This window comes from Chelonia mydas, chromosome 11 (genome assembly GCF_015237465.2).
Source record: "Chelonia mydas isolate rCheMyd1 chromosome 11, rCheMyd1.pri.v2, whole genome shotgun sequence".
NCBI lineage: Eukaryota > Metazoa > Chordata > Testudines > Cheloniidae > Chelonia > Chelonia mydas.
The window spans coordinates 75426246-75448335 of record NC_051251.2 but is presented as its reverse complement, the minus strand read 5'-3'; the positions used below and the strand labels follow the sequence as shown (position 1 = coordinate 75448335).

Sequence of the window (22090 nt, the reverse complement as noted above, 5' to 3'; positions counted from 1 at the left end):
TGCCTCGCTCACTCCTGCAGCTGCTGGCTGTCCCTGGTCACAACTTGGGCCTGTAGAGCTTGATAATCTACCAGGAGATGAGGCCCCGTTTGGGCGAGTCTGATGCTTCTGGTGGCTGTGGTAGTGCAGCTGGGTCCATCCTTCTCGAGCTGGGCTCAGCCCTGTAGGGTGACTGTGGTTCGAACAAGCTCTCATGGCCGAGTCGTGGGCGGCCAGACCTAGTAGTCAGAGCCAGACTCCACAGTCACAAGACACGAATCAAGAGTCAGCTGGGTCAGGATACCAGGAGGTCAAAGGCATGAGACAAAGTGGAGGTCAGGAATCACCAGTCAGATGCCAGGAGTCCCGCTGGGTCGGGATGTCAGGAAATCAAGGAGCAGGAGCAGGAAGCACAAGGCACCCAGTGCAGAGCAGGGTGGAGCCCAGCTGTTCAGACAGCTCCCTGTTCCTGCTGCTGGCTTAAGTACAGCCAATGGGCCAATCAGCGGATCCAGGGCTCTGACAGTCAGACCTCAGGGGTGGAGCCTCGCACTGGGACTGGGCTTCGTGGGTCCCAGATAAGCTATTCCAAACTGGCTGCCAGGTGGAGGGCTGGAGTGTGGCTGCTCCCATGACCCCGCGGACCTGAGTGCAAGGCCTGTGGGTTGTGACAGTCAAGATAGTTAAGACCAAAGCTGATTGTGAAGAATTACACAGGGATCTCACAAAACTGGGTGACAAAATGATGAAATTCAGTGTTGATAAATGCAAAGTAATGTACGTTGGAAAGCATAATCCCAACTATACATATACAATGATGGGCTCTAAATTAGCTGTTACCACTCATGAGAGAGATCCTGGAGTCATTCTGGATAGTTTTCTGAAAACAGCCACTCCATGTGCAGTGGAAGTCAAAAAAATGAATAGAATGTTAGGAACCATTAGGAAAGTGATAGATAATAAGACAGAAAATATTATATTGCCCCATATAAATCCATGGTATGCCCACATCTTGAACAATGCGTGCAGATGTGGTCGCCCCATCTCAGAGAAGATACATCAGAATTTCACAAAGTACAGGGGGGAAGGGGGCAACAAATATGATGGTGTGGAACAGATTCCATATGAGGAGAAACTAAAAAGTCTTGGACTGTCATCTTAGAAAAGAGATGACTAACCAGAGATATGATATAAAATCACAAATGGCGTGGAGAAGGTGAATAGGGAAGTATAATTTACCCCTTCACGTAACACAAGAACCAGGGGCCACCCGATGAAATTAATAGGCAGGAGGTTTAAAACTAAGAGAAGGAAATACCTCTTCACACAAGGCAGTCAACCTGTGGAACCTGTTGCCAAGGGATGTTGTGAAGGCCAGAACTATAACAGGGCTCAGAAAAGAATTAGATAAGTTCATGGAGGACAGGTCCATCAATGGCTATTAGCCAGGATGGGCAGGGACATGTCCCTAAAGCTCTGTCTGCCAAAAGCTGGGACTGGATGACTGGGGTTGGCGAGGATTGCCTTGTTCTGTTCACTCCCTCTGAAGCACCTGCCATTGGCCACTGTCAGGAGACAGGATACTGGGCTAGGTGGACTCAATATGGCCATTCTTATATTTTTATATTCGTATATTTGTTCCCCATGTAGATGCTTATAGACGGGAACCAAGTCACCCATTAGCCTTCTCTTTGTTAAGATGGAGCTCCTTGAGTCTATCACTTTAAATCATGTTTTCTAATCCTTTAATAATTCCCATGGCTCTTCTCTAAATCCTCTCCAAAATATCAACATCCTTCTTGAATTGTGGGCACCAGAACGGGACACAGGATTCCAGCAGAGGTCACACTAGTGCCAAATACAGAGGTAAAGTAAGCTCTCTACTCCTACTCAAGATTCCCCTGTTTATACATTCAAGGATTTCATTAGCCCTTTTGGCCAGGGGGCCACGGCCCCATCACTTTTAAAAGTGGGAAGGCTATGCCATATGGGCAAAAATGGGGGTAAGGAGGTGGAGAGAAATGAGCAGGGGCGGGGTCTTGGGAGGAAGAGTTGGCGCAAGGGCAGGGCATCGGGGAAAGGAGCGGGGTGGAGGTAGGGTTTTATGGGGGAAGGGGCAACGTGGGGGGGGGGCATTGGGAAAGGGGCAGTGCAGGGGCAGGGCCTCGGGGGAAGGGGGGCACAGGGGTGGGGCCACGATTCAGATGCCGGTGGCCAGGTGTGAAAGTAAGTCAGGACACTTACCGGTACGGGGCCGGGGCGGTTCTGGCCCCGGAAGGGGTGGTGCCTTGGGCGGAAGGGACGGGGCTGGGGGGTCAGCATCCCCCACCCAACCCTTCCAGGCCGCCTGGCCTGCGCCGCCCGGGGCTCCCGTGTTGATTTAAAGGGCCCGGGGCTCCAGGCTCTGCTGCGACGGTAGTGGCGTCTGGAGCCCTGGGCCCTTTTAAATCGCTGGCCCCAGGGCAGCTGCTCCCTTTGACCCCCCAACCTGTCGGCGGCTCGGCGGGGCAAAAGGGGCAGGGACATTAAAGTGTCAGCGCTTTAATGTGGGCTGGGTATGAGCCGGTGTGGATTCTTACCGGTACACCATACCGGCCCGTACCGGCTCACTTTCACCCCCGGCTCACTTTCACCCCCACTTTGAGGGAGCTTCTGGCTTACGTTCAACTTATTAGCCACCACAAACCCAAATCTTCCTCAGAGTCCCCGCTTCCCAGCACAGAGTCCCCCATCCCGTAAGTACGGCCTATATTCTCTATTCCTAGATGGATACATTTAGCCATAGTAAAACGCACATTGTTTGCTTGAGCCCAGCTAACCAAGTGATCCTGACCGCTCTGTATCACTGACCTGTCCTTTTAATTTTTTACCACTCCCCCAATCCTTGTGTCATTTGCAAACTTTAGTAGTGATGATTCTATGTTTTCTTCTGCATCATTGATAAAGATGTTAAATAGCGCAGGGCCAAGAATCGATCCCGGCAGGACCCCTCTAGAAACACACCTGTTTGATGGAGATTCCCAGTTTACAATTACATTTTGAGACTTATCAGTTAGCCAGTTTTTAATCCATTTAACAAGTCCATGTTAATTTTATATCTTTCTAGTTTTTAATCAAAATGTCATGCAGTCTCAAGTCAAATGCCTGACAGAAGTCTAAGTATTACATCAACACTATTACTGTTATCAGAGAAACTTGCAATCCCATCAAAAAAGATATCAAGTTAGTCTGACAGGATCCATTTTCCATAAACCCATCTTGATTGGCATGAATTATATTAACCTCCTTTAATTCTTTATTAATCAAGTGTTGTATCAGCCACTCCATTATCTTGCCTGGGGTTGATATCAGACTGACAGGCCTGTAATTATCTGGATCATCCCATTTACCTTTTTTAAATATTGGCACAATATAAGGTTTCTTCAGTCTTCTGGAACTGCCCCTGTGCTCCAAGACTTATTGAAATGCAACATTAATGGTTCAGCTTGCTCCTCAGCCAGCTCTTTTAAAGCTCTTGGAAGCAAGTTATCTGGACCTGCTGATTTAGAAATCTCTAACTTTAGCAGATGCTTTTTAACATCTGCCTGAGATACTAGTGGAATAGAAAAAGTGCTGTCATATGATATGACTACATTATCTTTTTCCCCCCAAATATACATCAGAAATATTTATTGAACAAGTCTGCCTTTTCTGAATTATTAGTAATAATTCTACAGTTTCCATCTAGTGGTTGACCAGTACTATTGCTAAGATTCTTTTTGTTGCTAATATTCAAAAAATCTCCTTCTTATTGTCCTTAACTCTGTTGACCACAGATTTCTCCTTGCATCCCTTTGCTTCCTTTATCAATTTTATATTTTTTTTCACTTCCCCTCTAACGCAGGTCAGTTTTTTTTAACCACAACGGCCTTCTTCCTCAATTGTGGCTCTTTAGGCATCTAGTAAAACATTATTAAACAATTTCCAATTATCATTTACATTTTTTCTGATTACATTCTTCCACCCAGCTGGTTTAGCTCATAATTGTTTTCAGCTTTGTGAAATTGGTCCTTTTAAACCACCAAGTGTATATGGTTCCACTGACCTGGACTCTATTCTCTTTGCACATTATAAGTACGACCAAGTCATAATCACTTGTATCTAAGTTACCATTAGTTATTATTTCGGTGATCAGTTCCTCTTTATCTGTTAAGAGGAGGTCTAATATAGAATTGCCCTGTGTTGGATGCAACACTTTTGAATTAAGAAATTGTCATCGATACTATTTAGAAATCCCAAGGATGTTTTAGTACTGGCAGTATGAGACCACCAGGAGATGATATCACTGTCTCATAGACCATCAAATTACTGGGGCTGAGACAAGAACTAGGAGCTATGTTGGAAGACAGCTGAGCAAGGCCTATGGCACTTGGACCCTTGGGAAGCCAGGAAATCCTGGAATCCGGCCTGGTGATGGAGCCTCATAGCTGGGAGTGGAGGAGCCTGACTCAGGGGAGGGCCTGAATGGAAAAACCTCAGCCCTACGGACTGGAGAATCCCTCTCTGGGAAGCATTGTCTTGCAGGAGGAAAGGGGAAGGGGTTGCCCACAGGCCATCAACAGCTTCTCAGACAAAAATGAGGAAGAGACTTTGATCTGGTCTGTGAGCGAAGGATTTGACCCCTATTTGGACACTTGGGCCTCAGTGGAGGGCAGGGGAGGACTGTGCTGGCCTGGGTGCGGGTGTGCGTGAGCCTGGGGGATGGGCTGTGGTTGGCACGGCTCGGCTGGGGCTGGGGGTGAGCACTCTGGGCGAGTCCCAAGGGAAGGGAAGGCCGAGGAGCAGCACCCCACCAGGCCGGAGGTCCAGACCGAGCAGCCACCTCACCCAGCTAGTGCATCTCAGCTGCACGCACCACTGGATGGGTTAGAGGCCTCAAGGCCAGGGGGGTGGGGAGTGGAGGGTTTTCAGCACCGCTGGAGGTGGGGGAAGGGATTGTGCTATTGTTTTTTCACCGTTGCTGTTGAATTCCTTTCAGTTCCCATCCCGTCAGCCTGTTGGTCCATTCCCTGGCCTAAAATCCTTTCATATGGATGGTCGCAGAACTCCTCTGCGTGCAACTGGGTCTTTGGCTCAGGGGCTGCCGGATCCATGTAAGCAAAGGGGGAAAATGCCTGACCTGGAGAGGAGTGGGTGCAGGCTCACTACCTTAGGACAACTACCAGCCCCTGTGCCCATGCCAGAGAAGGGTTGGCACAACGTTACCATGCGAGCTGCTGCCTCAGGGCTAACTGGTGGATTTGGCACAAGCATGTTGTGCGGGGCAGCATGTCTGAGTGCTGCCCCCAGAGCAGACTGGAACTAGAGCTTGACTCTCCGTGGGACAGCCTGGTTCCTGGCTCCCTGGGAATGAGTGGTGCCAGCCCTCTACCTAGCAGAGGTCACTTCCCTCACTGTCCCAGCTCCGCTGCAACGTCCAGCACACGGGGGGCGGGAGGTGCCAAGGCACTGCAGGCTCCCTGCCCACTCCCTGCCCAGGCGTGGGAGTAGCAGCAATGCCCATTTATCCCTTGTGCATGGCCCAGGGTGGCTTACGATTGAGCCCTGAATTCCTATGTTGTTCCAAGCCCCTTCAGTATGGGATGGAGGCCCAGCGCCTGCAGTGTCCTACTGGAATTGTCTCCGACCCTATGTCTGTTGACACACACATACTACCCCTTGCCATCCAGCACCGCACACGCTGGCTCTCGTTCAGGCACTTTTCACACACCCCCAGTCCCGCACGGTGCCTCTCCCCCCATTTTGTCCTTTTCTGTTTGGCAAATATTGGTATTTTAGACAGGCTGAGGGCCACTGACCATCCCCAGGGATGTGCTCATGCGCTCCTCCACTGTTGCAGGTAGCAAAGCCCCCGGGACCGAGCCTGCAGTCCCAGCCAGTGAGCCATCGGATCCAGGGGTCATCGGAGCGACGTGACCAATCAGGGACTAGAGTCTGACGTAGATAGTGTCCCTGCCCGGGGGGCAGGAGGATAAGAACACCCCCACCCCTGCATAGAATAGCCAGGCCTTGGAGTCAGGGTACAGTGGGCGGAGTCGTGACTCCTGACAGCCCATCCTATTGTCTGGTGCCCAAGAGGTGCAATTGATTCTGGTGTAGGGCAGTAGCCATGTTCCACCCCCCAGCAGCATAAGGAGGAAGCAGGGAGGGATTGTGACTCAGAGGGGTGTGTAGCGGGGTGTTCAACGCTGACCAGCCTTGAAAGGGTTAATGAGGCTGAAAAGGGGTCCAATTAACTTGATAGGCTACACCTGAGGGGAACTGGGCTGGATAAGCAACCCCTGCCTGGGAATACAGTCCAGCTGAGAAGGAACAGGTGGGGTATGCTAAAGCCAGGCAGGTTGCAGCAGACAGGGGATGCAGTGTGGAGCTCTGCAGTCACTCTCCAGCCTTGGTGAGGGAAAGGAGGAAACCATGGGGAGAACAGAAGCTCTAGAGACCCAGCCCTGAGGGAAGGGTGTACTTATATGAGGGTGGAGAAAGAGCCTGGTGGAGGCAAAGAGCCTGATGGAGGTGAAGTAGGAGCAGCCCAGGGAAACAGAAGCAAGGTTTGGGACTGTGCAGACCTTGGCTGCTGGTCGTAGGTTCCCTGGGCTGGACCCCAGAGTGGTGGGTAGGCCTGGGTTCCCCTACCAGCCACTGAGGGAAGTGGCACAGACTAGTCAGTGGGGCAGAAGACTGCCTAGGAAAGTCGTCCAGTGGGACTTTGCTACCCTGGAAGGGCAGGACCATAGTGACCTGGCTGGAGGGCTGAGTCACGAAGAAGGAGTACCCTGAGTCCCAGAGAGAGAGAGAAAGAGAGACCACAGGGTGATGAAAGGGGTGTCAGACCTAAGTGGAGCTAATCCCCAGATGTGGCCACAAGGAGGTGCCCCAGCAGTGAGTATATCCTGTGATGGGGTGTCTGAGTGACAGCGCCTCCTGGGGCTGCTTCTGGGCCAGTGCAGCGAATGCACCACCGCTTGTTCAGGGCTGTGCCCAAGCCACAAGCTAGTTCTGGATATATGCTCCCAAAAGGGTCACTTCTTTACTCCCCAAGCCAAACCCCATAAAAGACCATCTTACTCCTGATGAGCCTCACTGAAAGCAAGAGTGAGTCAGAGTGACTCAGTCTGGCCTGTTCCTTTCACTGGAGCTGCACAGATTTCCACTGCTGCATTTCTGAAGCCAGTGCTGGCCGCCGTGTGTGTACTTTCCTTGGAGACACCAGAGTTTTGCAGGTACCTGAATTTCCTTGGTCACCACTATACAAAACAGAAATCTGTGTCCGTTAGCCTAACCCATCTGAGTCACACTTCTTTTCCTGGTGAAATACACAGCCAAGGCTCATGAAGTGTTCAGAGTGACTAACTTGTAGGTGGAAGAAGCAGTGTTATTTCCTGGCATCCACCTGTTCAATGCACACACATTACCCCTGGAATTGCAGAATGACACAAATCATCATTTTCTCCACCAGCCAGTGGAATTCCTCGGGTGTTCCCAGATGTTCCTGTAACTGTACTGTCTTGTCTGTGCAGTTGGCTGACTCTAGCTGAATTGGTGCTACAGTTGCGCACCAGCACCTACAATCTAGAGCGTGGGAACAGCTGTGGCTTTTGACTGAATATTTATTTATGGTTTCAGCTATGCCAACCAAAAGCCCCATCGAAAACAGTGTGGTTTTGTGGTCTCTGCAAAGATGATAGTTAAACTTCCCTTGACATTATCTCAGCAATGGTTCTCTCCACAGGAGGATGTGATGGAGAAATTAATCCATCTAGCAAAGAAGCAAACAATGGGGGGGCTATATGGCCAGTAACATCTTAATGTCAAATTAACCATTGGAAAGCCACATGGGTATGCTTTGGATCAATGTGAGAGTGTTAGCTTTTGCTGTTCAATAAGACCCTTCACCCCGTGCCCCAAATGAGCATCTCCTTGGCACAAAGACACACACATTTCTCAAAGCCAGCCAAAATAATAGCAAGTGGCACCGGTAAAGAAGCAAATCCTAGGCATACTGTAATGGGCATCCACATGGCTGTGCAATAAAAACTAAAAGCATAGGACTAGATGCAAAATGGGTGGTGACAGGTTTCTTTAAGCACAGTTTACATTAGTAATTTCCTATGCCTTAAAGAGAGTCAGTCATAATCTCCAAGTGGATTTCCTCTCTTCTGAGACAGAGCAGTTTCTGAGAGAAAGGTGTGAGTCATACCTCAGGGTACTGTTTAGGAGGAAGGGAGGATGGATCGGTGGATCAAACATTACCCTTGGCTTCCTAAAATGTGGGTTCAAGGCTTTGATTAGCCCAAATCCATGTGATACTGAGCAAACCACTCTTTCCTGTATTTCAGACCTCCATCTCTACATGGGGATAAGTCACGAACTCCAAGGCCAGCAGGGACCATTGTGATCATCCAGTCTGACCTCCTGCGTAGCACAGGCCAGAGGCCTGTCCCACAATCATTCCTAGAGCAGAGTTTGTAGGAAAAACACTTAATCTTGATTTAAAATTTGCCAGCGATGGAGAATCCAGCATGACCTTTGAAAAATTGTGCCAATGGTTAATTACCCTCACTTTTGAAATTTACACCTTATTTCCTCTCTGGATTTATCTAGCCTCAACTTCCAGCCATTGTCTCTTGTTATACCTTTTCTAGATTTTTCTCTTTCACTGGCAGAAGCCGTAAGAATGGACATCCAGTTAGGATGTCCAAAATCCTTCAAAAATCTCAAATTTACATTTCAGGTCATGTCTTTCTGAGGCTTCCTCAAAGCACTGTGCCATACTATTCCACCATTGATGATGATCATTCCAACGGGCCTCTTTATTGGTCATTCAAGACATTTCTTTTTCTCTGTTGCACGTTTTCTCCTCTCTTCATGGACTCAACTCTGACCTTCCAGTGGATCCATTCTGCACCAGGCCTTTCTTTCTCTCCTGTAATTTGATGGTATCATCTGTAATCCAACACCATTTTTTTATTCTCTTAAATCCCAGTTTTTCCTCCAGCAAACTCTGTTATAGAATCCTAAAATAAAGTCCACTCTTCTTCCACGGTAGACAGCTGACTCCAATATAGAATATTTGTAGACTCTATAGGACTTAAGATCAATTGTTAAAAAAACCAAAGCAATGCACACCTCTTATAAAACAGAAATGAGCGACCTGCTGATGCTGTTTTTCCATGGCAATGATATTGCATGGGTGAATAGTTTTATCAGTCTGTGTAGTCAGTTGACAGCAGATGATTCTGTATGTGAAATCACATGTTGGATGGATCTTGTGTGTCTGACATTTCAGCATTTTCAAAGTCGTCTGTTTGCGTGATGGGACGTCTGTGTGACAATTAAGAAACACGTGTGCAATGTGGCAGTGATGGTGCAGTAGCGACGGCAGAGAAGAGCTACTAGGATGATCAGGGGACTGAAGGGCCTATCTTATGAGACTGGATGAGCTTGGCTTGCTTAGCCTAGCAAACAGAAGTCTGAGAGGATATGATCGCTCTCTGTAAATACTTTAGGGAGAAAAGTGAGTTATTTAAGCTAAAGGACAGTGTTGGCACAAGAACAAATAGACATAACCATCAGCGAGGTGAAGTTCTAGAACAGCCTCTTGATTGGCTTTGTCAGGGCAAATAACTTAGTTAATTTTAAGAGCAAGCTGGACAAATTTAAGAATGTGATTATATGACAAGATTGTTTGTGATGGTTGGGGGCAGGGCTCAGCAGCTGTGGGGCTCATGTCTGGTTTTTGTCTTATGTTCCTAAAAGCTCATGGTTCAGGGTTTCAGCTGGCCTCCAATAGGGGTCAGGAAGGGATTTCCCACCCACCCTCACCTTGACATATCTGGGTGCAGTCTAGACCAGTGGGAGGCTGTGTCACCCTTGGCCTGTAACCTGAGGTGCCTTGCAATGCCTGACTGTTTTAACGCCCAACATGGGCCGCTCATAAACAGCTTGCCAGCATTCAGGTCACTCCCAGATGTGTCTGTATGTAACTGCAGCCTACCAGTCACACCCTAGCTCTTACCAGCCTGGGTTATACTTCAGGGTGACCCCAACACATTCCCAGTCCCGTATTTCCCCGCAGAAATGTATGTCCTGCACAGCCCACCCTCTCCTAGACAGTCCAAATATATTAAGTCCGTTATTCCTTCAAGGGAAGGATATACACCGGCTTGTGATCTCAAATAGAGTTACCCAGACACTAACTTAAACATACTGGAGTAGATAAAACAATAAAACAAGTTTATTAACTACAAAGAGAGCCAATAAGTGCGTACAAGCAATGAGGTATAAAAGTCAGAAATGGTTATAAGAAAATAAAGAGAAATATGCTTTCTAGTGCCTATCTTAACAAACTATATTGGATTCAAAGCACAGTTTCTCAACACATGCTTCCAACAGCATTACTGACCAAACTCTTCAGGTCAGGACCTCCCCCAGAGTCCAATGGCTGTTTTCCTTTGTCTCTCAGAGACTGACAGGGAGAGCGAGGGGGGTGTCTGCCTCTCCTTTTTATAGTTTCAGTCCCCTTCTTGAAAAGCATTTCCAGCTGTGAACCAGGAGACAAAGAGTCTGTGTGGAAGGATCATCCCTGCTGAGTTCTTACACTGCTGTGAACTTCCTTTGTTTTTCCCTTCCCCCTTTCTGCTTGATGACTCTGTAGCTTAAATGCAAATAAGAAAAGCATATGCTACAGGGCTGTTTGACCAGTTTGGTGCTACATGAGTCTGAACATGGTATTTTTACACCGTACAGGGGGAATTTATAACTTCATGCATAACACCACTACACACATTTTACCATATTACTGATCAGCAAGCTATGAATTTTCAAATGATACCTCACAAGCCATACCATGTACAAAGATTATTAAAATAGTGTGTAGGGTGTGAACACAGTCTCTACGTAAAAGGATAAATGGACACAAATCAGACATCAGGAACGGTAACATACAAAAGCCAGTGGGAGAACACCTCAATCTCCCTGGACATTCTATAACAGATTTAACAGTAGGCATCCTTCAACAAAAAAACTTCAAAAACAGACTTCAAAGAAAAACTTCAGAGCTACAATTCATTTGCAAACTTAACATCATCAATTTGGGCTTGAATAGGGACTGGGAGTGGCTGGATCACTACAAAAGCAATTTTCCCTCTCTTGGTATTGACACCTCCTCCTCAAGTATTGGGAGTGGATCATATCCACCCTGACTGAATAGGTTTTCAGCACTGGTTCTCCCCTTGTAAGGTAACTTCCTTCTCTTCATGTGCCAATATATTTTTATGCCTGTATCTTTAATTTTCACTCCATGCATCTGAAGAAGTGGGGTTTTTACCCAAGAAAGCTTATGCCCAAATCTGTTAGTCTTTAAGGTGCCACTAGCCTCCTTGTTGTTTTCGTGGATACAGACTAACATGGCTACCCCTCTGATAAGTGAGACCTTGAGCATAGGTGGGATTGGGGAGGAATTTTCCCCAAGATCAGATTGGCAAGTGGCCTCGGGGGCAGGGAGATGCCTTCCTCTGCAGCGTGTGAGTGCGGGTCACTTCTCAGGGTTATCTCACTTAATCATTTCCCTGCCATTGCAGGGGCTTCTGGAATTGGTGCACCTCAGTGTGACAATCTGTGCCCCAAGGTAACACTCTGCATCCCATATTCACCATAGTGATATTATGATATGATTTGTACAAAATGTGTCATGTGAGGTGGCATTGGAAATGTTGTGGTTTGCTGAATTGATTATCCTATTTGTAGGTGTGTATCATTTTTGTATCTGAAGTTATTAATAGACTTTGCACCTGTATTTCAAATGTGCTTGCTCCTGGGTAACTCGCACAAGTTAATTTACATCCAGTCTAGCCAGCACACTGTGAAGGGAGTATTCAAGGTTATGGCCCGTCAACGAAAACAATGGGCCATGGGAAAAGCTCATCCTCACCTGATGGGCTCTCCTGCCACCGATTCAGCCAGTATATAAGTGATGGCTTCTATGACTCATCAATGCATGCAAGGGCATGTGACTAGATCACGTGATACTGGACTCCAGCTTGTTAGGTATAAAAAGTAACAAAATGTGGGTGTTGTTTAATATGTTTAATTCGGTATTTTAATAACGTATTTTTGAAGTAATGTTAACTAAACCACTGGCTTCAATAGAATTTAATATGGAGTATGTGAACTTGGACTCCATCTTTGTAAGCAAACTTGTTTACAACTTAGACACTGGAGTCCTCTGGCTCGAACCGGGCTGAACCAGCTTTTCCCGCCAGAGCCAACCCCCAACATTCCATTCCCTCAAAACTTTTCCCGCCTTAGAGAATATATAAGATCTTGCTCAGCGCGCGCACGGTCGGGTCTGCCCAGCTCTCCAAAGCTCGAGAGACGAGTACTATCTAGCCCGCAGCAAGGTTGAGAAAGCAGAGGCCTGTCCACACTATCCCCGCCCCAGCGAACCGAATCCATTTTACCTGTGGAAGGTCCTGCTTTCCTGGTGTCCATCATCCCAGGGGGTCTCCCCGCCTGTGACGAAATCCGGCAGTCGTCGGGACCCCCCAGCGGTCCTCCTTAAAGGCTTCCAATTAGCCGGAGAGGAGAAGGTCCTGGGCCTCGCGTCCGTGCGTAGCGTCCCCTGCGCCTAAATCGTAGGAAAGGTTTTGGTACTGGGGTTTCATTTATTGTTTTTCTGAAGGCCAAGGGAGGTTTTGTGGGTCTGAGCTTCAAGCTCCTAGAGCCAGTCACTGAATCACTGTACGGTTAAGTTTGTGTTTCTTCCCCCCCTCATCGCCTCCCCGTTTCCCCAGGTTTCTGTACCTTTACCCACTTACCTTTGTTTGCACCATATTACCTTGTCTTTTCTTCATTTTTATTACATCACACAGGGAGGGAAGGACACCCTTATTGTAAGCTAAATCCACTGGCCACAGATATGGAAGGGAGTCGAGTCTGTCCTTCTGAGAAAAGGGGCTTTCCTTTGATCTCCCCTCTACCATTTCTAAGTTTTCCTTTCCAAAGCGTTGCCTTATTCCTCTTGAGGTAACAACCTTGTGCCTGTACTTTTCCACAAACTGTGCTGGGGGCTTTGCTTGAAACAAAAGTTCCCTCCACATGGAAGAAACTATAAAAGGGGGAAGTGATATCACCAATGGGCCTCACTCTCCCTACAACACAACACCTGGAAACACCTTAGAAGAAAGACTGAACTGGGGAAGGTGATCCCAGGCAGGAAAGAAGGAATCCCAGCGTGTGTATGAAAGATCTGCAAACTGCTCGTACCATCAGGGTGAGACACTGCTTGATTCAAATCCTGTCTAGTGTATAGAATTTAGATTGTGATTTTGTTTATTTCTTAGGTAACCAACTTAGATTTTAAGTAGGGCTGTCAATTAATCACAGTTAACTCACGCGATTAACTTAAACAAAATTAATCGTGATTAAAAAAATTAATCGCGATCACACTTATAAGAATGGAATTGCAAATGAAATTTCTTAAATATTTTTGGATGTTTTTCTACATTTTCAATATTGATTTCAATTACAACACAGAATACAAAGTGCATAGTGCTCACTTTATATTTTTCATTACAAATATATGCCCTGTAAAAATGATAAATAAAAGAAATAGTATTTTTCAATTCACTTCATACAAGTACTGAAGAGCAATCTCTTTATTGTGAAAGTGTAACTTACAAATGCAGATTTTTTTTTGTTTACATAGCTGCCCTCAAAAACAAAATAGTGTAAAACTGTAGAGCCTACAAGTCCACTCAGTCCTACTTCTTATTCTGTCAATCGCTAAGACAAAAAAGTTTGTTTACATTGATGGGAGATACTGCTGGCCTGCTTCTTATTTACAATGTCACCTGAAAGTGAGAACAGGCATTTGCATGGCACTTTTGTAGCCAGTGTTGCAAGGTATTTACATGCCAGATATGCTAAACATTTGTATGCCCTTCATGCTTCGGCCACCATTCCAGAGGACATGCTTCCATGCTGATGATGTTCATTAAAAAAAGAATGCATTAGTTGAATTTGTGACTGTACTCCTTGGGGGTGAGAACTGTATGACTCCTGCTCTGTTTTACCCGCATTCTGCATATATTTCGTGTTATGGCAGTTTCAGATGATGACCCAGCACATGTTCATTTTAAGAACACTTTCACAGCAGATTTGACAAAATGCATGTGAGATTTCTAAAAATAGCTACAGCTTACAGGTTTAAGAATCTGAAGTGCCTTCCAAAATCCGAGAGGGACGAGGTGTGGAGCATGCTTTCAGAAGTTTTAAAAGAGCAACAATCTGATGCGGAAACTACAGAACCCAAACCACCAAAAAAGAAAATCAACCTTTCGCTGGTGGCATCTGACTCAGATGATGAAAATGAACATGCGTCGATCCGCACTGCTTTGGATCATTATCAAGCAGAACCCATCATCGGCATGAAAGCAAGTCCTCTGGAATGGTGGTTGAAGCATGACATATGAATCTTTAGCGCATCTGGCATTAAATATCTTGCAACGTTAGCTACAACAGTGCCATGCGGATGCCTATTCTCATTTTCAGGTGACATTGTAAACAAGAAGCAGACAGCATTATCTCCTGCAAATTGTAACCAACCTTGTTTGTCTGAGTCATTGGCTGACCAAGAAGTAGGACTGAGTGGACTTGTAGGCTCTAAAGTTTTACATTGTTTTATTTTTGAATGCAGGGTTGTTGTTTTTTACCTAATTCTACATTTGTAAATTCAATTTTCATGATAAAGAGATTGCACTAGAGTACTTGTATCAGATAAATTGAAAAATTTTTTTTTGCTTTTTACAGTGCAAATATTTGTAATAAAAAATAAATACAAACTGAGCACTGTACACTTTGTATTCTGTACTGTAATTGAAATTAATATATTTGAAAATGTAGTAAACATCCAAAAATATTTAAAGTAAATAGTATTTATTGCTAGACAGCCCTAATTTTAAGTGATTATAAGTAATAGTGTACCGATCAATTTTTCTGTAGTTAATAAATCTGTTTTATATATTTTTTTTTTTTTACCTAAAACAGTGTGGTGTTTGAAGTGCAAAGGGAAATCTACTCAGGCACAGAGGCTGGTGCATTGTTCTCTCCCAGGGAGAGGGGGAGGACTGGGAAATATACTTACATTGGTGAGGCTTTGACCAGGGCAGGACAAAGAGACTGGCTGAAGCCTCTCTATTGTTAGTTAATGAATGGCTGAGAAGAAGCATTCAGGTAACTGCAGCTGGGTGTGTCTCTGCCTGTGTAAATGTTTGTGTGAGTGCAGAACCAGAAGAGGTCTGCAGCTTGTCACAACATCACAGTGAGTAAGGGAGCCCAGGCTGGTGAGACAGAGGGCTCAGCGGTACCCCCGTTCCAGGTTGCACCCTGGGGAAACCTGTCACACTCGGTCCCACCTATTCTCTGCCTGTGGCACGTGACAGTCTAGTCTCCTGGAGGCTGTAATACTGTGGTTTAATTTCGATTGTTGGATTTGGTGTGTGGGTGCTGGGTGGTATTTGTGGCCTGTGATATGCAGAGATGTGGTGGTACCTTCTGGCCTGCAACTCTTACAACTCTGTGATATGAAGCAGAAACATGGCCAAGGAGCTGAGAGAGGAAACTAAACCGTTTTCAGTGTCAAAAGTCACTGTGTATTTTTAATCTCCATTGATTTGATTTCATCACAAAAAAGGAGATATTTGGATGACCCTGGCAATTTGCAGTCTTGCATCAGGTGAGAATAAGACACCTGCAGTGGTGGGGTCATGCCCCATCTGCAGAAGAAGGTATGCTTTTACAGAAGGTTTATAGAGCTGAGGTCAAAGGAAGCAGACTATGAGACTGCTATGAGGTGCCGTCTTTGTACGGCACCTACCATAACCGGGCTGTGATTTTGGTGCTACTGAGACATAAATAAAGAGGAAAACTAACCATGCAGAGATCACCCAAATCTGACAGGCTACTGTAAACACCTCCCTTGTGCTTCAGTCCTCAGAACTCCCCAGCCATATGGGCCACCTCAAGTGCTGACATCCTTCCCATCCAGACATTGTGTGCCCTTTTATTTATAACAATGGTAAATGAACATTGTTAGTGTGGGGAAAAGGCGAAGGGAGCTATGCTTTCTGCAAGAGAGGAGGAAAGCAGGGGGGAGGTATTGAGGTCTATGGTGCGGAGATGGCCGTGTGTTTTTGTGGGTTGCTTGCTAGCATGTTTTAAGAGCAGCAGAACAGAGAAAGTGGTTTGCAGCTGAACAGAATGCAGGAGGGAGAGGATGGAGAGTTTGTGTCAGTATTTTCCTAATAACTGAGGGGCCTTCCTCTTTGCAAGGCAATAGCCATACCCAGGGCCTTTGGCACCAGCGCGTGACTGTAGGAGGAAGGGGACTGTTCCAGAAGGGTGTAACCAAGCAGACAGAGATAACTCGGAAGGAGTGTATCGGCAAAGAGAGAGCTTGTCGATAAGCAGCCATCTTTGGGAGCTTTTGAAAATTAGATTAGCAGCCCTCCATAAGCAATGCAAGTTCAAGGGCTCAGGGGGAGTTTGGATGGCTCGAAAATTTTAGATAAATCCCAGCAATCCTTGTTTCCTCCTACCAGGGTCATCGGGAGTGGCCTGTCAATCATGCTGCAGCAGGGGGCTCTCATCTGCTGCAAGGCAGTCCTGGTTTGCAGATACGCTGGCCCAGCGGGCGCAGTGGTAGGAAGACATGACTGTTTCACTCCCTCACTTTCCCATTCGGTACAGAGCGTCCATGCAGCAGGGAGGCCAGGACACGCCGTGCAGCCAGCGCATCCATCTGACTAAGCAGTGGGCTGCGGGTGAGCTCTGACACACTATTGGTTTTGGACGGGTTAATATTTTTCCAGTTACCTCATGTTGGCCCCTGGTTCTATGGAAAAACAAACCATCTGGTACTAATATTTCTTTAATAGCCGTCTGAGTCTGTGGGAAAGTTTGGCTTAAGTTTTAAAAAAAAAAACGAACAGATTTCATTTGAAAAGGCGTGTTAGAGGCAGGGCAGGAGGCTCCGAATCCAGGGAGTGTTGTAGCGAGGAGCGGGAGGGTCGCAGATGTAATGATCTCGATATTCCTTCTTCTCGATTTGTTCTTAAAGGGCAAGGACCACAAAACTCAGGCAGGCTCCTTTCTCTGCAGCTCTCCAGGGGGCCCTGCTCTGTCTCCACACTAAGGGGGCCTGTGCACAGACACGTGGTGCATCAGCTGTACCGTGGTTCAGCCCGTTTAGACTCAGACCTACTTGAAAAACCTTTAGTGTGGGGAAGGGGGGGCAAGTGTCCTCCAGGGAGCCCTGGGTTCAAATCCCAGGTTAGGCCACGTGTTGGAGTGCAGCTGGGGGGCTCACCGCTCGTTGCAAATCCACCTGATCTTCACTCAGAAGCCACCAACGTGGAATACAGCAGGAGAGGTTTAAAATCCACTCCCTGAAGCTGAAGTAGGGTGAAGCCCCAACCTGGCTCCAGGCAGCAGATCTCCAGCGGGGGGATGGCCAGGGCTGCAGGCCCTCTTCGGCAGTTACGCTCAACTAGGGGGAAGAGACCCACACTCCAAATCTTCTCCGCCATCAGCCGGCCGGCGTCCCCTCACACAGACGAAACCCCTGCAGCTCAGCCCGCTGTGTGCTGTGGGGGGGTATTCGGAGAGGGCAAAGAGCTGCGTGCCCATGACAGGGGAGAAGCACCCGCCCTGGTTCTAACTGGACTAAGAGCTCCGGGAGACGTAGGGATCCAGGGGGTCCTGGGAGCTCCCCTAGGGACTAGACTGGCTGTAATGGTGCAGCTGAGAGGCACTATCTGAGGGGAGCGCCCAGAGGCCCTATGCCCAGCTCGGGGAGTGCCAGGGTGCACCCTCCATTAGCCAGTGTGGAGAGGGAGAGGTGACAGTTTGGGGGTCACCCAGACCAGCAGGGGGTTCTCTCCCCACCTGCCTTGTAACCTTGGGCGCCTCAAAGCGGCGCTGCCAGAGCTCTGAGCCCGGCAGCCAGCCCACCAGCACAAAGCTCTCAACCCTGGTCTTCCCTCGCCTACCTACTCCTTGTAGGGTGATCCCCACAACCCCTCCGTCCCGGGCCTCTCAAATCCGTCTCCCTGAGGTCCTAGCTGGGAGAAGCCTTGTCACCTCCTTGTCTCAGCCCACTCCCTTAGGGAGGCTAGCACTGTGGAGGCCAAGGGCTGTCATTGCCGCTAGTCCCTTGGCAGGGGCAAATCTGTGTGTGTGTTTGGGGGAGAAGTGGGAGTGTGGCTCTATGTCCCTACTTCCCCCACACACACACACACTTACCCCGTGCACGGCCTGGTGGAGCAGACATGTGCCAGCCCCATGCTGGGAGGAAGCTCCAGGCTGGATGACAGATTGAACCCCTCCCGCTGACAATCCTTCAGCAGGAGAGCAGGGTGCGTGCTGCTCCCCACACGGCCTGGACGGAACTTGCAACTTCCATCCCATGGGAACTGCCGACATTTTGCAAGCGTTTTCATTCCAATGCCGAATCAAAATGAGAAATTTCAGAATTTCCAAGGAAAGGAGATTCCCAGGACTTTTCATTTAGGAAAAAATCAAAACATTCCCACTCCATTTTCCAAAACGAAACAGAGTAGCCAGGTGCCCGCAGAGTCTGGGGGCTCCTCCCGCCGCCCTGAAAGCCGGGGCAGAGGGGCTCCTTGCACCACCCCGAGACCCGGCGGGAGGGGCGGGGCGAGGAGCTACAGGCTGGGGACCAACTGGCTAATCAGCAGTTCTGCAGAAAAGGACCTGTGGATTACAGTGGACGAAAAGCTGGATATGAGTCAGCTGTGTGCCCTTGTTGCCAAGAAGGCTAACGGCATATTGGACTGCATTAGTAGGAGCATTGCCAGCAGATGGAGGGAAGTGATTATTCCCCTCTATTCGGCACAGGTGAGGCCACACCTGGAGTATTGCGTCCAGTTTTGGGCCCCCCACTACAGAAAGGATGTGGACAAATTGGAGAGAGTCCAGCAGAGGGCAACAAAAATGATAAGGGGGCTGGGGCACATGACGTATGAGGAGAGGCTGAGGGAACTGGGCTTGTTTAGTCTGCAGAAGAGAAGAGTGAGGGGGGATCTGACAGCAGCCTTCAACTACCTGAAGGGGGATCCAAAGAGGATGGAGATCAGCTGTTCTCAGTGGTGGCAGATGACAGAACAAGGAGCAATGGTCTCAAGTTGCAGTGGGGGAGATCTAGGTTGGATATTAGGAAAAACTATTTCACTAGGAGGGTGGTGAAGCACTGGAATGCGTTACCTAGGGAGGGTATGGAATCTCCTTCCTTAGAGGTTTTTGAGGCGCAGGTTGACAAAGCCCTGGCTGGGATGATTTAGTTGGAGTTGGCCCTGCCATGAGCAGGGGGTTGGACTAGATGACCTCCTGAGTCTTTTCCAACCCTAATCTTCTTCTATGATTCTATGGCTCCTCCTCCTGGTCACTCTGGGGATTCACTTGAGGCTGACACCCCCATCCACAGTCTGCAATCCATCACTCCTTCTCCACAGGCTGCCCACAGCCGCTCTCACAGCCTCAGGAGCCGCAGCGTTCTCTTTGTGGCTCAGCCCTGCGGCCATACGCTGTCTGTGTTCTCCCTTCCGGGGCAGGTTTAGCTCCTCAATAGTCTGGCCACTTCCCCGCTGGCAACTGCAGACAATTGTCCTGCCATTTCCTCAGTGGCAAGTGTGGGGGACCCAGGCCTGCCCACTACTCCAGGTCCCAGCCCAGAGACCCTCCAAACTACTGTCACTTACTGCATTCCTTTGCCTCTACCATTGCTGCATTTCCCTGGGCCAATTCCCCTCAGCCACAGCACCCTGCTCAGTCTCAGCTGCTCAGACAGAGCTCGTTCTCTTCTTCCCAGGTTCCTGCCTGCACTGCTCTGACCAAGGTGCTACAGGGTTGCAGCCTACTCCAGACACAGTACTCCCCACTCAAGCTCCAGGCAGCTACTGATTGCTCTGCCCTCAGGCTCTTTTTATATGGTCCTGCTGGGCCCTGGTTGGCCGCTCCTCACAACCCCCTCTTATTGGCTGCTTTTCACACAGCCTCCCTAGGGCTCTATTAACCCCTTACTGACCAGTGTGAGGCAGATGCCCTATCACGCTGCTCAGCATATCTGCCACCAGCAGTGACATTGCTGGGAAGTACCCGCTCCTCACCCATTAGTGGTGGAGTCTCAATGACCTGTTGCAGTCGCTTGGGTGCACTCAGCAGTGGCTTCTTCATGCTGCTTCCTAATGGCTTGTGCCCAGAGTGCATGTCCACCTGGTGCCCAGAGGGGCTGGATGGAACCAATCCATCCTACAGAGCAGAGCCAGGAGCTCCTGTTCTGAGCACTCCCCCTGCCTGTGTCTGTCAGGGCTCTGTTAGCAAATGCTCTGGGCAGCTGGCTGTGCATCAGTGCTGCTCCTAGGCTCCTTCTGGGACATCCCCTGTAGTTCTAGCTGCTCTGCAGGGGTGTACAAAGCTAGGGCTGGTCCCGCACTTATCACTTCCTTTACTCTTTCCAGTGACTGCTCTTGGGTCTCTGACCATTCCCACGCTGTCTCGTTATGTTGTTTCCCCTTTTGACCTGAGAAGATAGCAGAAGATAGTAGAAACAAACACAGAAATTTTCTGTTTGTTTCTACTAGAAGAAGAAATTGATGCTAGAGTCAGGTATTTTCTCTGGTGCAATCTTGTTCATTTATGAAGACAGTACATAAAGTCCTGTTTCCCTGAACACAGTAGGAATCAACCAGCAGGAGACGTTTCCTTTGCTCACTGTTTCACACCTGCCTTTTCAGCCAGCATGCTGCCCAAAATCTCTCTTAGCATTTCCTCAAGGCCCCATCACCAGTGCTTCTGTTACTGCTTGCTTGGCTTTCTGGCCGCTTCTGTCTCTCAGCCCCTCCTCTCTCCCACACATGGACAGAAACAGTTCCACCAACCCAAGTCCTAGCCCCTGCATTTGAAACTCCTTGGGCCGCGTGTTTCGGTTTCTACTTGGCTTTTCCATGTGCCTGTGTTTTGGATGCGAGGACTATTGTTTCAGCCGCTTCTGTATGTTTACCCTGAATGAAAGGTGACAGTTACACCCAACCCAGAACAACAAGGTTTAATCCACCTGGTGCCCAACCCATTCTTGACATCACAGGCTGTGAAGACTTTTGCCCGTGGTAAGCTCGGTAGGGGTTCAGTGGTTTCAGATTGGTGCAGATCCTCAGTTTATCTAGAGATTTTCTCACCGCTCTTAGGCTGCCGATGCGCACTCTGCTGGTTTCAGGGGGTGTAACGATGCTGCTTCTTTGCAGTCTTCCCTGTTCCTTCTTCAGGAACTCCACCAGGGCTAATGGAACTCTGCGTTTTGATTGTTTCATGGGCTGCGTTTGCAAATTCAGCTTGCTCCTAGGGGCCCATCTCCTTGAGATACGTCCTTCTATTCTGTCAGAATGCTGGACAGGGCCCAGGGTGCCTGTTCTCCCTCCTCACTCCCGTTGAGGCTATTGTGGTTGTCGTACTGTGGTCAGATCCGCGGCATGCATTGTGCTGCGGCCCAGCAGCAGGTAGTGTTCCTGTGCGTCACTGCCGTAAACGCCACGCCATAAAGTCTCTTTTCTTTTGGGTTTCTTAACAACAGCTTGAATTCCCCCACCAGCCTCAGAATGGTTTCACTGAACATCACCAGCACCTGGTCACATCACTCACATCACATCACTTTGCTGCTTTTCGGTAAAAGTGGCTCCACAACCCAGCTGGAATCAATCAGTCATTGAGCTATCCACTGGAACAATTTACCAGGGGTGGATTCTCCATCACTGGCAATTTGCAAAATCAAGGTTGGATGTTCTTCTAGAAGGTCTGCTCTAGGAATGATTGTGGGGCAGGTCTCTGGCCTGGGCTATACAGGAGGTCAGACTTGACAATCACAATGGTCCCGTCTGGCCTTGGGATCTATGAATCTAGGAAGATAGCAGTTCCATTACAGGTAAGTAAGCATTTCCCAGTAGACCAGGCAGGACTACCCCTTGCTACTCGTCATACCACTTTTTATAATTCTTTCAAAATG

General features: G+C 48.2%; 1 long non-coding RNA gene across 1 annotated transcript; it reads right to left on the bottom strand.

Annotated features, from left to right (window-relative positions):
* Positions 1-11609: 11609 nt before the first annotated feature.
* On the bottom strand, positions 11610-19992 carry LOC122462502. The gene is made up of 3 exons (XR_006285064.1): positions 19794-19992; positions 12477-12643; positions 11610-12055 (listed from the first exon to the last, which is right to left on the bottom strand). It is a non-coding gene; the product is annotated as an uncharacterized LOC122462502 (long non-coding RNA).
* Positions 19993-22090: the final 2098 nt, after the last annotated feature.